At 40.0% G+C, this 16,854-nt stretch overlaps 1 protein-coding gene across 6 annotated transcripts in view; it reads right to left on the bottom strand.

Annotated features, from left to right (window-relative positions):
- Positions 1–15,098, bottom strand: part of ATP2B1 (ATPase plasma membrane Ca2+ transporting 1) — a 121,835-nt gene extending 106,737 nt beyond the window's left edge. For 3 of the 6 annotated variants that reach the window (XM_053582769.1, XM_053582765.1, XM_053582767.1), the window contains exon 1: positions 10,560–10,805. The gene's annotated coding sequence lies outside the window, so the exon portion shown is untranslated. Of the gene's footprint in view, positions 1–10,559; positions 10,806–11,184 lie in introns of those variants that run through there. The other 3 variants (XM_053582768.1, XM_053582764.1, XM_053582766.1) reach the window with 3 other exon arrangements.
- Between the last annotated feature and the right edge of the window lie 1,756 nt (positions 15,099–16,854).

Raw genomic sequence — 16,854 nt, 5'->3', positions numbered from 1 at the left:
ATCCTTCAGCTATTCATTTAGTACCTAACCTCATATATATCTTTCATCACCATTCTCTTCCTACCTCCAGCACAAACACAAAAGCTCCCCCAATTATTTTTATCAAAAATACATAAAGAAACTACAACTCAATAATAAGAGACCTATACCTTACTGGATGTGCAAGGGGGAGTGGATAAACAAGCTGTGATACATCCATACATCCTTATCAGCAATTAACAAGATAGGAACTAGTAACATGGATAAATCTCAAGTAATTACACAGAGTTTGAAAACCATACTAAAAAAAGCATATACCATAAGATTCCATATACATAAATTCTATAAAGTTCAAATCAATCTACACTGACAGAAAGCAGATCAGTGGCTATCTGAGGAAAAACAGGTCAAGGAGAACAGGGAAGGAAGACAAAGAGGCACAAAAATTTTTAGAGGGGTAGTTGCATTCATTATCTTGACTGTGGTGGTGATTTCACTGGAATTACATACATCAAAACCCAAATGTGAAGCTGACTGTACATCAATCCTATCTTAGTAAGACTGTGAAATCAGAATAGGACACAAATATGCTATGTAGACGTTCTGGACCCAAAGGTGTGTCTTTCTAACAATGGATTTCTCATTAGCATGATCTGACTGGGTATTTTCTTTGAAGACATACACACGGCCAATGTTCTAGAACCTTTGGTCTTTTCCCTGGAGTTGGTCAGAGTACTAAGAGAAGACACTTCTACTCCATCCAGCACTGTGAAAGCGAGGTCAAGGAAGCAGACTGGGGATCTTAACATAAATATGTAAACTCAGCATGCACCCCGGTTTACAACTGTATTCCCCAGAGTGTTTAGCCTTCTCCAGAAAATAAGCTTCCAGCCTTCTACAAGGGCTAGGGAAGGGAGGTCACAGAGCTACAGCAGGTGGGGAAGGTATCTAGGTACCACATTCTTAAAAATTTCAACCTGTCCTCCACTTTTGCTCACAGTCACCTCTTCCTTCACCAGAGTAGCTCATTTTCCCAGCTCTGAGCCTTTAGCCTATAATGTAAAATGAGCTGCTTCGTGGGCTTTTCCATTACCACTTAGAACTTAGCATTTTGAATTTACTAAACCAGCTCCTTGTAAAATTTTGGTGTGGGTTTCTCTTTTCCCTAGTGTATTTATGGCTTTTTAAAGAATTTTTTTACTCTCCTATTATATATGTTAGGCAGGGAGCAGAGTTAAATCCCACTTCTTTAATTAGAAATCTTAGATAATTTAGCTTTCAATAAATGTATCATCATGAATGAAACAAAGCATATGACAAATGAAACATCAATGATAAGATAGCTAAAAAACAAAATTATAAGAAAAACCTCACAGAATGAAGAACTAAATGGTTTAAAAACAGTTGGGGTAGGGTGAAGGATCTGCTTTGGCAAAACAAATATTACTGAAAGCCAAACTTCCAAGAAAGAAAATTTACACCCTCTCCCCTTAACTCTGTACTTTTTGGGGAGGTAACAAAGAAACCAAGTGATTTATCCAAGACCTTTAGGCTTTTTAGTGGTGAAAAGAAAACTCAAATTTAAATCTGGAGATTTACACCATAGAATAAAAACCAAAACTAAAAGTTTTAGGTCCAGTAACATACAGAAATACCACAAAGATAAAGGCTTCTAAGAAAGCTGGGGAATTCAAAAGGAATGCTGTCAACAAGAAGGCCAGATGTGAAACAGAATCAGGTAGGCCTCAATTCATATAGTTAAAGTCAAAGGCAGGTTAATTTAAACTTTACCCTAATCCACTGTGTGTACAGAGAGCAGAATGGTTGACTGACTGATCTTTGGTTTTCTGATACCTGATGTTCAGAAGCGTTCATTCTGGAGGCACTCCCTTTCCTAGAATTTGCCATCATCTCTTTCCCATTTCACTGGCTGACCTTGTTTTCTTTCAGCTCTGTATCTGTTCCCGTTGTCCTTAAACTTAATAGTTCTCCACCATGACATTAGGAGTGTCCGAACTAAAGTTCCTTAAATTCATGAATCACTTTTTAAAGAAACAAAAGTATAGTTACAGCATCATTCACTTATTGAGTATGAGTAGAAAACTTCTAAGCGCAGAATTATAGCAATGAAAAATGAAAAATCTCACCTGACTCTAGGTATCAGCAAGGCAGCAGAGAGTATGTATTGCCTGGATCACCCAAGTGTGCCCCAGTACAAAAAAGTACAAAGTTACTGATCTAACCCATTTTGCTTTTGCTGGTTTCATTAATCTCTGCCTTCAGATTTATTTTTATTCTTTTCACAACCAAAACTATTTCTGTGCTTTTCTTTGACCAACAATTTTATTATGATTATTGCAATGTGAAAGCAGGAGAAGGCCTAGAATTCGTTCCATAGTACCTTACCAACAATTAGATCTATAAAATTTAAAAGGGTTAGGAGCACTCCACAGCAGTGTACTCCTATACTTTCAGCTGTGCAATTGCTGGAAAGGAAATTATTTCTGGAAAGCAATTTATTGTTTTCAAGCATTTTTTAATTTATTGGCTTATGCACTAAATCTATATAAATCCTTAATTACATAAACGTTCGAAATTTCTAGTCTATGTATCACATGAGCATGCAAAAGAAACAATAAAGTAGAAGCTTTCCTTCCTGATCTAAGGCAGGCAGTTGGAAGACTAACATTACCATGCTGTAAACTTTAACAGAGTCCATACATCTATATACTTCTTCCCGATGCCTACAGTGAGTCTAGGCAGGGCATGAGCTCGGGATTCATAAAAAAGAACCCTCTCAGAAAAATTAACACCTACCACAAACAGGTTTCAAAACTTAGCTCCGACAGTGTTCCTACCAATCAAAAGCACCTGCAAGAATATATTTTAAAATTTAAGGGCGGCGCCTGTGGCTCAAGGAGTAGGGCGCCGGTCCCATATGCCGGAGGTGGCGGGTTCAAACCCAGCCCTGGCCAAAAAAAAAATAAATAAAATAAAATAAAATTTAAATAAAATATTCTTTATCATATAATGTGCTAGTGGATTACAGATCTAATAAGCACATCTTAACATCAACCATGATAAAGCAAGTCACAAGCCAAAGAAAGTGAAATTAGTCATTTAAAAAAAAAAAAAATATATATATATATATATATATATATTTTTTTTTTGTAGAGACAGAGTTTCACTTTACCACCCTCGGTAGAGTGCCATGACATCACAGGACTCACAGCAACCTCCAGCTCTTGGGCTTATGCAATTCTCCTGCCTCAGCCTCCCGAGCAGCTGGGAATACAGGCGCCCACCACAACGCCCGCCTATTCTTTTGTTGCAGTTTGGCCAGGTCGGGTGCAAGGGCGGTGCCTGTGGCTCAAAGGAGCAGGGGCACTGGCCCCATATGCCAGAGGTGGTGGGTTCAAACCCAGCCCTGGCCAAAAACTGCAAAGAAAAAAAAATATCTATATCTATATGTTTTAACTGCTATTACAATCAACAAATTCTAACATGGACAAATTAACTGCCACACTGAAATTCAAACATGGGAAAGTACTCCCTACCCAGAAGTTAAATTCTACTATCCCCAAAACATTCTATGAAACATAGCCAGCCTCCGAAAGTAAAATAGATCGTCCTACAAACTCACTTGAGAAAGGTTAAAATTTTAAAGGTATAAAGGCATTAGGAATTCTTCCAGAAAAATGTACTCAACATGCTCTACTTTAACAATGCAAGCTACACAATGTCTAAATCCTAAATCAATTAAAAAAATAAAACCCTAATTGGACATTTGCTGGATAGAATTCTATACATCCTCAAGAACCCACATCTTTTCTCAATCCTCTATAATACCTCCAAGTGAAATTACTAAAACAGAAGGATATATAATAGACGGGAAGTTTGCCACCCAGACTACAAATATGAAGGGATTTAGATAAGAAAATTAATGAGAGGTAACTGAAAAGGCTGGACTAATGCTGAGTTCTGAAGGACTGACACATTTAGATAGACCAGAAGACCCGGAGTCCTATCAGGTGAGAAGGATCATACACAAAGTCACAGTGAGGGAGATGAGACATCACCAGACTCTGCCACTGTCACATAATGGACAATAAGCAGCACTGCAGTAGGCAGCAAAGCTCTAAACTCCAGAAGACACAACTCATTTGGTGTTCTATGTGAACAGCACCCTCTGGAGGTGTGCAAAGCAGTGATCCTAGTTGGGTAGTACAGAAAAGTAAACTGGTGAGAGGCTCCACTAAAAAGGAGTCTGTGATAATGCAGCAAAACACTAAACACATTTACAGATATTAGAGTATCAGACTAGTTTTGCTCTTTGCCCCCTCAGGAAACCCATCAATATTTCTTACCATTAGTGCTCTAAAACACACTGTAGAAAACACTGAGCTATTTTATTTAACAGCCTTCAGAGTCAAGTTGTGTCCTGATAAAGAGAAAAATGAGGAACTGATCAAAGTGAAGAGATCCAACAGGTAGGTTATTTAAAAACAGTAACGTTCTGGCACAAATATAAAAGGTAGATCAAGGCAGCATATTTTGAGACTTTTGAGAGTAGGAAATTATTTTAAAGAATCCCCCTATGAGAGAACCCACAGGGTTAATGAATCACTTATGAGTTGTCCACAATGCTTATAATAAAATTAACTGAAAAGTATCTTTTAAGTTAAACAGTTATACCCTTTTTAAAACCTACTTTACAGAAAACATAAAATATACTCAATTTATCAGGTCTGTACAGTAGTCATACTAGCTTACTGTTAAACAGTGTAATCTCTGATTTCACAGTGTAAGCAAGCATTGGTCCATTCAAAATGATCCTTATTCTTTCCCCCAGAGGTTCAGGTGATTACTAATTCAAAAGTAGGTATCCCAGATTTGGGGAACCATACTGTTGGAAGTTACCAAATAGAAATACCAAATAATACTCTTACCAAAGGTAACTAAAAACATTGCATACTATTTAGAATAAATGACACTGTCCTAAGAAAAATTTAGAAAATAGCTTTAAAAGAATATGATAAAACGTTTGCCTATAATTCATCTAAATCTCTCTATAAAAAAATCTTTATTAATTTATATTTCCTAAATTATCAGTAAATTATAACCTACGATTCCTAAATCTCTCTTAAGGTATAGCCAACAAAACCAAGTTTTTAAACAAACAACAGGTTCAGCAGAGTCGTCTTAAATGAAGCACAAACAGCTACATTTTAAAGCTGGTCTTAACTAGGAAAATGATTTAAGCAATTTGTGTAGTACACAGTATGTGATAAATAGTTCCAAAAGTCAGATCAAACAGACCCTATATTACTGAACTACAGAAACTGTTAATGAACATTTAAGTGAACCAGTAGTAATTTCTGTTTTGATGTGTAGGATAGTAAATTATCAATTAGTCTGATATCAATAATACTACATGTATTCTTAAAAAACATTCAGCACTAACTTGCTATTTTTGAAGGAAGAGCTGCTTGTTAATTGAAATTAATAAGAACCCTTCTCTATCCAATTTATGTCCTTTTAATTTGAAGAAATATGCAAAGTCTTTCCTTCTAAGAAAAAATAAGAGCTACGCTAAAAAATAAACATACAGTACTATAATGACACAGCATTCATTATAGGCCCCAAATTCAAGTCACTCGGAAATGGCAGACATTAAGACATGAAAATATAAAGAGAACATTCTCTAAGAGTTTACGGTTGCTTAATGAGTAACTTAATAAGTAACCACAGATGGATCTTCTAAAAGCAGACTGTGCTTTCACACAGATAATACTTTCAATTTATCAGTTTTATAATTGCCACAAAACCCACCAACATCAACATATCAAACTTTCCTGTGATAGTCAAATCTATTTAAAAGGCATTTCTACTGCATAATTTTAACTTTTCAACATCACTATTTCAACAAATGCAGACTACTGGGCCCCACCCCAAATCTGCTGAATCAGAACCGCAGGGGCAATGCCAAGGAATCTGCACTTTTAATAACTCCCCAGGTGATTCTCATATACACTAATACCAGAGAACCACACCTTTCCTGTTATATTTATAACAAGGTTTTGGGTATCAGGAACTAAACTCTCCTCAGTTGGAACCTTTGTAAACTAAATTTCATTACATAACAAATTAGTATTTCAAAAAGATTTAGGTGATAAAAGTTGTAGCAGAAAAATGCATAAAAAGTTACAGCAGAAATTAAAAGAATTAGTATGACACATTTTATTTTTAACTCAAGATTTAAGACACCCCTAGTCATTACAAAGACCTCTGCAAACAAAACTCCAAACTTAAAAAAAAATCTACAATATAAAATATAGTATTTCAGTATTTTCGTTAAATAAATCAGGGTATAAACTGTTCACAATATACCAAATATAAGCAATGATTAAATATATAAAGCTAACTCAAATCTATTTATATTCCATTATTAAACTTACTCTCATCAGAAACTAATTTTTCATAAATTTAACAAAGCTCTCATTAAGTTACATAAATGTGTACAATGGAAGAGCATTAAGTAAAATCTAGAAGCCACCTAGAGTCCAGTTCTGGCTAAAATAGCTGCGAGCTACATAACCTTTACACAAATAATTTTACCTACCAGGGGGAAAAAAAAGGTACAAGTGTCCACCTCATCTCAAAAAGTTATCATAAGAATCAAATGAGGTTGTATGTAAATACATTCTGAAAAACTATAAAGCCCTTCATGAATCAAAAACATTGACAACGAAATTTCAGAGACCCTATAACTCTTATCTTTAGGTATCTAGTATAAAACAGGTAGTCACCAGAAAAATTCAAACGTATATTCCTTGAACATAAAATTCAAATGTATATTCCACAGACCATAAAAGGACCTTTTCAGATTCAATTAGACACTATTTAGTATACTATGTTCTGTAGGTTATGAATATAAAACATAAGAATTTGATTCAATTACTTGTCCTATGTTCTCATTATAACAGATTCATTTTTTTGTGTGAAGATATAAGTGAAATTAGACGAACTGTTAAGTTGATAACTGTCAAAACTATTAAGTATATCATTCCTTCTACTTTCTCAAGTTTGACAATTTGTATAATAAAAAAATTTTTTAGGACAATAATGTATGTTGTGTATAGAAAAGCTTTTAAAAATATATCTTTTACAAATTTTTTTTGAAAATTATTCCCATAACGATTGTATATCATCTCCTTGCAATGTTACCTTATATTCTATTCTCAAATAAGCTACCGTCAGTACCTTTCTATATATCATGAGAGCTACTAGAAAATAATTATTCCTTTCCAACTGGCCCAAGATGCAAAAATTTAAGACTTAAGTTTCTGTTTCCCAATCTTTACACTATTGTTTTTTTACACATTCATTACAAAATGCCAGAATAAAAAATGAACACCAGTTTCAACTGTATGTATGTGTAAAATGTAAGGAAAAATAAGGCCAATACTCTTTATTGTTCGGTATTACAGAAGACCACCAATAGTTTATTTACAAGTGGCCATTTCTCTTAAGTCATTTCACTTGGTAAGAGACTGTTTCATCCAAAATGAAGATAACACATCTATCAGACAAAGGAAATTAGTAAATCTAAACTCCAAAATCAAGGATTCTGTCAAAGTATACCTAACAACATACAATTACTCAGCATGAATCAACGTAACAGCTCAAATAATGTCCTTTAACCTGGGGCCATATTCCAAAGCTTGAAAGCAGTAAAGGCATAAACCACCTTTCATCTCAAATCGATCTGTTTAATTTTATCTTAATAAAGACTTATCTACAGCTCAATAGCTAATGCTTTAGAGTCGTCTACAGAAAAATTCAAGTGTTGAATCAAAAACTTTTATACAGATAAAAGGGCAATAATACTTGTGGTTTGTAAATAAAAGTATATTTGGTAAAACCCACGTTAATTTATACGTTACTTGAGAGCTAAATCTTTTTTTCTCACTTTACACCTGCAGTATAACAATAAAAAAGTATCCTGTGCCTCAAAAGACAGTGTTCCTTACTTTTTATTATTTGGGAAGGAGGGGTAAGGAAGGAAATCTCAGCAATTCAACTGTCACTACAGCATTTGTTTTCTAAGCATTAACACCACCACTTTTACATGAGATGCACCTGAGAGGAGCCATATATAGAAACTACTTTTTCCATCATGGTCTTTATTAAACTTTGAATGTAAGTATTCCTACTGGAAGTGTTATTCTTATTATTTAAAAACAAGTAACTGTAAGAGCCTTCAGTAAAACCATAAAAACCATATTATTGGAAGACAACAAACAAAAATACTACACCTTATTCAATTGAAGCCAATAATCTTACCAATTTTGAGGGTGTATTTTAGAATTTGTTAATAGCAAGCAGCTAAAAAAGATAATAATAAAACCACTACTATGCTGGAGGTATCCTTATTTTAGTGCAACGGGTAGTTTTATACATCTACTTAACAATACACAGGTATTTCTTTCCTTCTACTAAATAGACCCACATTATCAATGTTTCTAATATTTTACCCTAAGTACAAATCAAAACTAGTTTTTCTCCTCATCTTGGAATGCTACATTAAATCTCAAGCTTCAATTAAAAAAAACACAGTTTCTCATATAATTGCAGAAATTCCTCTCCAAAGAATGAGAAATATCAGAATACGAAAAAATGAAGCCAATTTCCCCTTATATGTCTGTATGGGGAGGCCAGCAATGGCAACTTCAACAAAAATCAAGACGGCCCACTCTGAATTTTCACCATTTTAATAAGAAATCACAAAATTTTAAATTAAAGGTGGCGCTCTGTCCTCAACTCACCCGAATGTGACTCACTTTTGCAGACTATATGGCAGAAAATAACAGTTACTTTTCAAGGATCTTTGCAGTTACACCCAAGCCAAAATCAGGACAGAAATCCACCCTTAATTACAGCAATTTAACTGTTTTATCCAAAGCAAGGTAGAAACTAAAACGTCATGGCTAAACAGGCCCATTTCATATACTGATTTCCAAAGGCTCCCATAAGAAAGATGATTCTATATACTTCCAATTTGAATTCACCAGGAAGATAAAAAAAAAAAATAAAACTCACAAGCACAAAAAGCAGATTCTCCTCCGATCCCTCTTAATTCGTCCCAATCCGCCCCTGTCACGCACTAGGACAGGGAGTCTGGGCAAGGTTGGCATCAGGACAAGCGGTGAAGGCCCTCCATTCACTCACGTGGGCCGCCATCCAAAGGGTTATACACCTTATGCCCAGTGAGAGCCTTTACAAGTACTTCTTATTATAAAATACACCCACGCTGACAAGAGCCTTATTTTAAAATAAAACTGTCCCCTGGTGGGGGAGGTTAAACCCAACAGAGGCTTCCATGCTGAAAAGCAGACAGTCTAGATATATGTATATACCTACACATGTATGAAAAAAATCCATATAGCTAATTTATCACAAGCAGCAATCGATACCAACAGGAACCATTAGATTATTAATAAACTCTGAAAAGTAGCGTGCACAGCAGCCAAGTGTGGCTGTCTGCAGCGCTCTAACCCAAGGGCTAAGTAAAAAACCAGCATGCCGATGAGGGTCGAGCCCTCCACGTATTTGCAGACCCTTTTAGCCCACCCTGACCACCCCCGCTGCCCTCCTCTGGGAGCCAAGCACCGTTACACCGAGCAGAGTGCAAGCACTCCCAGCGCTGCCGAGTCCCGCAGAAACCTGGTGAATGAAATGCGCACAGAGACCAACCTGGCTAGTGACCGCGGAGCAGAACCAGGGGTCGCTAACCAGCTTCACCACAGGATTCTCCCGCAGAATAAAAATAAGGGAACACACCCCCAGCCCAGGCAACTGGAATGCCGTCCCTTTCTTACTCTTTCCCTAAAATGTGGGAGGGGGTACCGCTTTTTTTTTTTTCTTTTAAACTAAGTGAATAAACACGAATTGGAAGCAAATGTGAACATCCAGGGGGAACAGACGGAAGACGTGGGGAGAAAGGCGAGGCGGCTCTCCAACTCCCCGGGAATCACCGTCCGGTCTGACACACATCAATCAACCTCCCCTGCGGGGGGCCGACTAGGGGGCCCCGGCTCCCCGCCCGCAGTGCGTCTGGGGGGCCGAAGCCAGGGATTAAGGGGTAACCCTCCCCGGGAGCAGGGAGAGGGAGTGCCCGGCACCACTGCCCTCAAGGTCACCACGCGCCGGGGCGGGGGCGACCGGTGGCTGGATGCGCTGCAAGGCGGCCGAGGCGGCTCGGGGAAGCCGAAGAGCTGCGGGTACAGCCAAGAAGCCCTGCCGAACCCCATCCCTCAGGCCGAAAACAGTGACTTCCAACCAGACTCGGCGCTGAAGCGCACTGGGTGGAAGCCGCTCACCTTTACAATCTCCCGGCAGAAAAAGGACAACCTGCGAGGGGCCCCCTGCCCGTCCTCGTCAACTTCTGGCGAATCCGCCGAGCACACAGCGGTCAGTACCCTGGCCGCGACGCCGCGACCTCCGTGTTCCGCCCGACCGCCCCCGCAGGTCACCTGCCCCGCCGTCCCTACAGAGGGTAGGCGGCGGCCGCCACTCACCTCACCCGGCAGCGGGAACCATTTTCCGAGGGAGAAGGAATAAGAGGCTGTAGGAGGGTCGCGGGGCGGTGAGGAGACGCGGGGAGCACAGAGAATGCCGGCTCGGTCCTTGGCGCCTCCACAGCCGGCTCTCAGAGCTCGGGCGCCACGCGGAGGTGCAGCTGCACCTCGGGGATGAAGCGGCCGCAGAGCCGAGAGGCTCGGCGTCCACCACCAGCCGGGGCTCCCTACTCACGCTGCACTGCTAGGAGGCGGCGGCGGCAGCGGCGAAGGAGGAGGCGGCGCCCAGCCGGCCCCCGCCCAGAGCCCAGCAGCCGCCGAGTGGCCGCCAGCGTCCCCCCAGGACCCGCCTCCTCTGCTCCGCAGAGCCGCACACAGGGCGCGCCGCGCTCGTTCGGCACAGGAGCTCAGCCGGCCTCACGCCGCCGTCCGCAACGGCAGCGGCGGGCGGGGTGCAGACCCCTCCGAGAGCGCCGCAGCCCGGCCCACTCGGGGAGCGGCCCGCGGACACCGGAGAGCGGACGGCCAAGCACGAGGGAGCTGCGCGCAGCTCCGGGCAGGGGGCCCGCTTGCACCGGGTGACCCGCAAGATTGCTGTGGTAGGCTGGGGGAGGAGAACGCTCACCCGTTCCGGTCTGGCGCTCCCTTCTCTCCACACCCACACGCCTCCCGCTCCACGCTGGCGGCACAGCTGCTCCCGCTGCCACCGCCGCTGCCGCCGCCGAAGCTCGCGCCGCCGCCGCTGCCGCCTTGGCTGGGCGCGGTCACGTGACGCGGCCCGCGGGGACCCTGGGGGCGGGCGGGTACGCGCGCGCGCGGAGGAAGCGCGGCTCAGTCGGGGACCGGGAGCTGAGCGGCACCGAGAGGGCGTTTAAGGGGAGGACCCGGGGCGCGCGCCCCCGCCTGACAGACGCGCGCCCGGCGATTAGAACTTGCCGCGCAGTCGGGAAAGGGTAGCCGGCGTGAGGGGCGGGGGCACCCTCGCCTCCGCGCGCCCCTCCCTCTCTTCGTTCCCCGGAGCGCCTCCGCTCGCTGCTGCCCCCGCCCCCTCCAGCTCGCCCCTTCCCTCCTGTCGTCGCCTGCGATTGGCTGAGCGACTCTGACGTCCGTGTTTCCATGACGTGTTGGTGCGGGAGGGAGAGGCGGGGGAGGTGGGGGTGGCTCAGGCGCGCTGGGCGGTGACTCTGTCAGTCACAGTTGCTGTTTCGGCGCGGGGCTGGGCCGCTCCCGGGACGTGTGGAGGCAGGAGAGCGATGACTGCCGCAGGAGGAGTGCAGGCGCCCTTCACTTGGTGCCCCGCCCGAGCCACCCCCGGGCCCGCGCCCCTGCAGAGCCCCGGAGTTAGGCCAGCTGGCGGGAGAGGGCGAGCGCTCTCGGCTAGGACAGGTTAAGACGAACCCTTAGTGAGCGGACATTTGAGCGGCATCTCGCCGCGCCTCTTCCCCCACTCTGTCCTGGAATCGATGCCGGACCCGAGCCGTGACGCACGCACCGGACGACAAAAGTGCTTCCCGGCTTGCTCCCTCTTTGGGGAAAAGAGCTCACTCCCTGCGGGCGCCGGCGCCACATCTCAGTTTCTGCCAGCCGGGTCCGCAGCCATAGGGGATCCCTGCTGCAGCGCCCAAAGGGTTAACACAGGCGTTCGGCCGGTGCAAACCAGCCTCGCAAGATCCGCGTTTAAAATCCGGGTGTTTTCATTTTGGGTTTGCTTTTCTACCTGTGGTGGCTGGTGGCTCTTCTAGTTCACTTGTAGCATCTCAACCCTGCACCCTGCTTTGCTGAGGGAAAAGAAAATGAAAAAACAAGGGATAGCGTGCAAGTGTTTCGATGCTGAAAGGTAACCGGCTCTGCCCCAACCTTCAGGAGATTTTGGAAGTTTAGGAAAAGAAATAAAACTACCCGTCGTAATACCTACTTTAAAAATAAAACAGGTTCCCTTCCTCTACACAAGTATACACATATTTAAAGATGTGTGTCTTACCTAAGATACCGTGCCCCATCTTCCTCTGATTTCTGTTAGAACTTTTGATGCTCGCCCAGAGACCTTAGTGTTATTTGCAATATTTTTTAATCAGAACAAAAGGATTAAGTTCTGCAGTCTAATTCTTTCTCTTAACTCCAGAAATGGGAAATTAATACATGTATTTGTATAGTCTTCTCAAAAGCATACAGGCAATGGAAAATATTGTGTTGTGCCCACCATCTATAGCATTTATTGTAAAATATTTTAAAGAGTTAGGAAACAAAATACGTAAAAGAAGTTGAAAAGTGAAGAATTATAAATCAATCCTGTTATAAATACTTTTTTAGCCACATATGTATCTCACTAGCTTAGACATTACCAACCTTTCTGAGCTGTACCCTTGCCTTGGAAGATTCACACTGGGCAGAATGATAGCATTTTTCCTCCTTTTAATCATTGTTAGAGAATTGGTTGGTGTAGTGCAGTAAATAGCCCTTCTTGACACTGTTTCAAATCTTCTTAACAGAGGAATAAATTAACTGAATTTCACTTAGGTAAATTACACTGTTCTGTCCCCCCTGAAATAGCTTTCAAAACAGCTCAGAGACATTTAAGAATCATTGGCTTTATTCCAACTTCTCCAAGGAAGTCACAATAGAATATTGAATTATGAATTCTACTTTAATCAAGAATTTGACATTAAAGTAATATATGAGTCATTGCTATAGTACACTAGCAAAATGGACAACAGATTAAACTGGTATCTGTTCACTTTGTGGATTACCTGCAATTCCACATTATAAAAATACATGCTATTAAAATGTTACAGTTATGAAAAATTACTGACGATCTTCATTTTAGAATGTGATTTTAATTAAGTTTTCGTTTATGGTTATACATGTATATATTAAATGAAAAGTTTATATATTTATATGTGATATCCCAATAAACATATTTGTATATATCATAATGCATTGTCAGTCACTACAATGATAAACTTTTACTGTCATAGTCAAGATAATTGTACTGTATAGTTTGATTTTTATATTTTTATTCTTTAAATAGAAAATAAAAGCCGAAAGCAATACAGAAGTAATTGTATATTGCACATTAAGAAATTTGATTTTTCTTATCTCATAGGCTTACTACTAAGACCTTCATAATAGCATATTTCTCAATGTAAAATTTAAGAAAGTATTGGATTGCTTAATTAATGTTTACTAAAAAATATTGAACTATCCAAATTCAAAGATGCCGCTGTATATGATATATCTTCTTTCTGTTACACTGAACTTATCCCATGGTTTTAATTGATCTAGGGAAATACCAATGCACAATAAGGAACGATGTAATAATACAATTTACTGTCGAAGTACTTAATTTTACAAAATACTTTTTAAATATGCTTTTTAGTTAAATATATAAAATTTATAAAAGAATTTAAACCCTATGACATGTTACTATTTGGGATCTTAGCATTGAAGAGAGGCTGCATATTCAAAATAATATTTTGGGTAAATTGGAAAAATGTGTTTCTTTTAATGGAGTAAATCTAAGCTATTGACGTCTTAATTGATAAGTTGATCAAGTCAAGATGCCTAACACATTCAGAGAGTTTTCCAAAATCTTCAGTGTAATTAAGTGTAAAGAGAAACAAGAGGAACTTTATTTCCTCGAGAATTCTGTCATATGCATCTACCAATAGGGCAGAATAAAGTTATACCAATAGCAGCATATTTTAAAACCATATCTTTCTCCAAATATGCATGTATGTGAATGTGTCAGTACCGATTATTGCAGAATGCTAAAGAGGACTGACAGGTACAGGGAGGCAGGGAAGGAAGGATATTAAATGCTTCATATAAAATAGCTGTACATGTTCTCAAATTTCCATTAACCTGAATCACCAGAAAGAGATGTCAAGAGAAAGATTGCTTAGCTGAAAAATCACAGAGAACTGTTGTCTATTAGCAACAAATTAATTAAATTTGCTGAATTAAATGGAGTATAATTACAGGTAAACCTTAAATTGGAATTTTCATGTTACGTAATGGAAAATTTTTATTCATAAAAAATGCAAAATGGTTGGATGTCATCATTTGACAGGAAATATTTTGCACCTAAAGACCATGTCCTCTTTTTTTCTTCCAGTATAGACATTTTTCCTACCACACACATTCTGTAAATAGATTATATAGCATGGCCCTAAATAAAAATTCCTGAGAATCAAAAAAGAATTCATACTTAAATATTATTGAGAAAAGTTTTCCTGAATAGGATTTGGACTTGACTTGTTCTATGAAAGAAATATAGGATTTAAGTTAATGCAAAAGGAGATGTACAGTAGAAATGCCAGGAAAAGTACCTGGGACCTAATAATTTTACCACATTTATTTTCCTATCCATTTATTATTCAAGAAAAATATGTTTACTACTTTTGATATCCCTCACCTCCCTAAGTGAGTTATGATGTATCATATGGCTATTAGGAGGTTTGGATGAGATAATTTATATAAATTTCTTAACATAGTGCTTGATGTGTAGTAAATGGTCAATAAATGTCATTATTATGATTCATAAGCATTCATTTTCACTCCTATTACCAAGTAATGTACTACAAAAAAGAGTATATGTTTTTATTTGGTCAAATAGATTTTATGTCAGAAAAGAGTTGTTTGTTTACATCCTGTGAGACAGACACGATTTGTGATACTGTTGAAGCGCACCAAGTTTAATCACTAATCATCACTTAATTTGAGTGATAGTCTAAGCCTCTTCCTAGCAAATAAAATCTTAAATTTACTGAATCACTTAGTTATACTTTTGGCTGCAAGTAACCAAAAACTAGATTAATAGTGGCTTAATGAACAGGAATTTCTTATTCTCACATCTGAAGTTCAGGGTAAGTTATGATATACAGAACACCCACAGTTGACCACCTCTGTACATTGACCATGTCCAGTTGACCTAATTTTCATAGACTGGACATGATGCTCAGCATGTATGTATCAGTACAGTAGGCCTAGTTCCTGGTGTTGACTGCTGCTGTATGTCCACAAGTGTGTTTCAGTCTCTTGGATGGTCAACTTACAGAGGTTCTATTGTAGCAGATTCTGGTGCTGAACACAGCCATCAAGGATCCAGGCTCTCTCCTTTTGGTTCCATCATCCCTGGTATGTGCTACAGTAAGAAAATCAGCAGTATTTTCTCACATTCATGGTGAATCCTACATTTTCAGATTTTTTTTTTTTAGTGGTTATATTTTTATATAATTTTTCATTCTTGTCCACCTTTCCTTCACAACTCCTTCTTTTTTGAGAGTATGCAAAAAGAATCATTTTTGTGAGCTTAGCGATAGAGATACCTGGGCCGGACTCCCAGACACTCTGAGTCTAGTGGGAGTGGAGCCAGAAGATCTGCATTTTTGACAGTCTTTTCAGCTGCTTCTGCTGCACCACACCAGTTCCCTCCTCTGTCAAAACATTCTTTCTTTGTGTTCTTCTCTACTTCTCCTCCTCGGTAGTTCAGATAATAAATTACTATACTTGAGCATGTCTCTATCCTGACTTCTATAAAGTTCACCCATTTTCATGACTTAAGCCCCTTGAACACAAGAATAATGCCATTCATTTACTTAATATGCATTTGTTGATTCTGACAAATGTCCTCTCAGGTTACTAAAGTAGGAAATTAAGGAAGATGTCTATTTAGGAGGCATTAACATCAAGGTGACAGTTCATCTATTTGCTCATACAAAAAAACTTTCATGAAGCATTTACTACTTCTCAGGCACGTAATACATGCTTAAAATTTGGCTCAAAGGAATGACCAAACAAATCAACTATCACCTACCTCTCTGATGATGAATTCTACATTTATATTCACAGCTTTATCCTTTTGTTCTAATGACCTGAGGGAACTTCAGATAAAAAATAATGGAAAAAGCCAATTCACTAGTCATCAGAAGCAAGTCACTGAAAGCAAGTTTGTTGACCTATGTATTTTTGAGGACTTTGGCACTGATAATCAGGTTATGTTAGTTTTCTTAGGATTCCATAATAAAATACGACACGCTGGATGGCTGAAACAATAGACTTTTATTTTCTCATAGTTTTAGAGGCTAGGAGTCCAAGGTCATGGTGCCATCAGGGTTGGTTTCTGGTGAGGCCTGTCTTACTGACTTGAAGATAGCCAACTTCTTGGTGTGTTCTCACGTGGCCTTTTCTTTGTGCAAGTGTATGGAGAGAAAGATCTTTTTCCTTTTCTTATAAGGCAATAGTCCTATCAAATTAGGGACCCACCTTTATGACCCCATTTAACTTTAATTACTTC

This window comes from Nycticebus coucang, chromosome 3, assembly GCF_027406575.1.
Source record: "Nycticebus coucang isolate mNycCou1 chromosome 3, mNycCou1.pri, whole genome shotgun sequence".
Taxonomy (NCBI): domain Eukaryota; kingdom Metazoa; phylum Chordata; class Mammalia; order Primates; family Lorisidae; genus Nycticebus; species Nycticebus coucang.
This window is presented reverse-complemented; position numbering and strand designations above follow the sequence as displayed.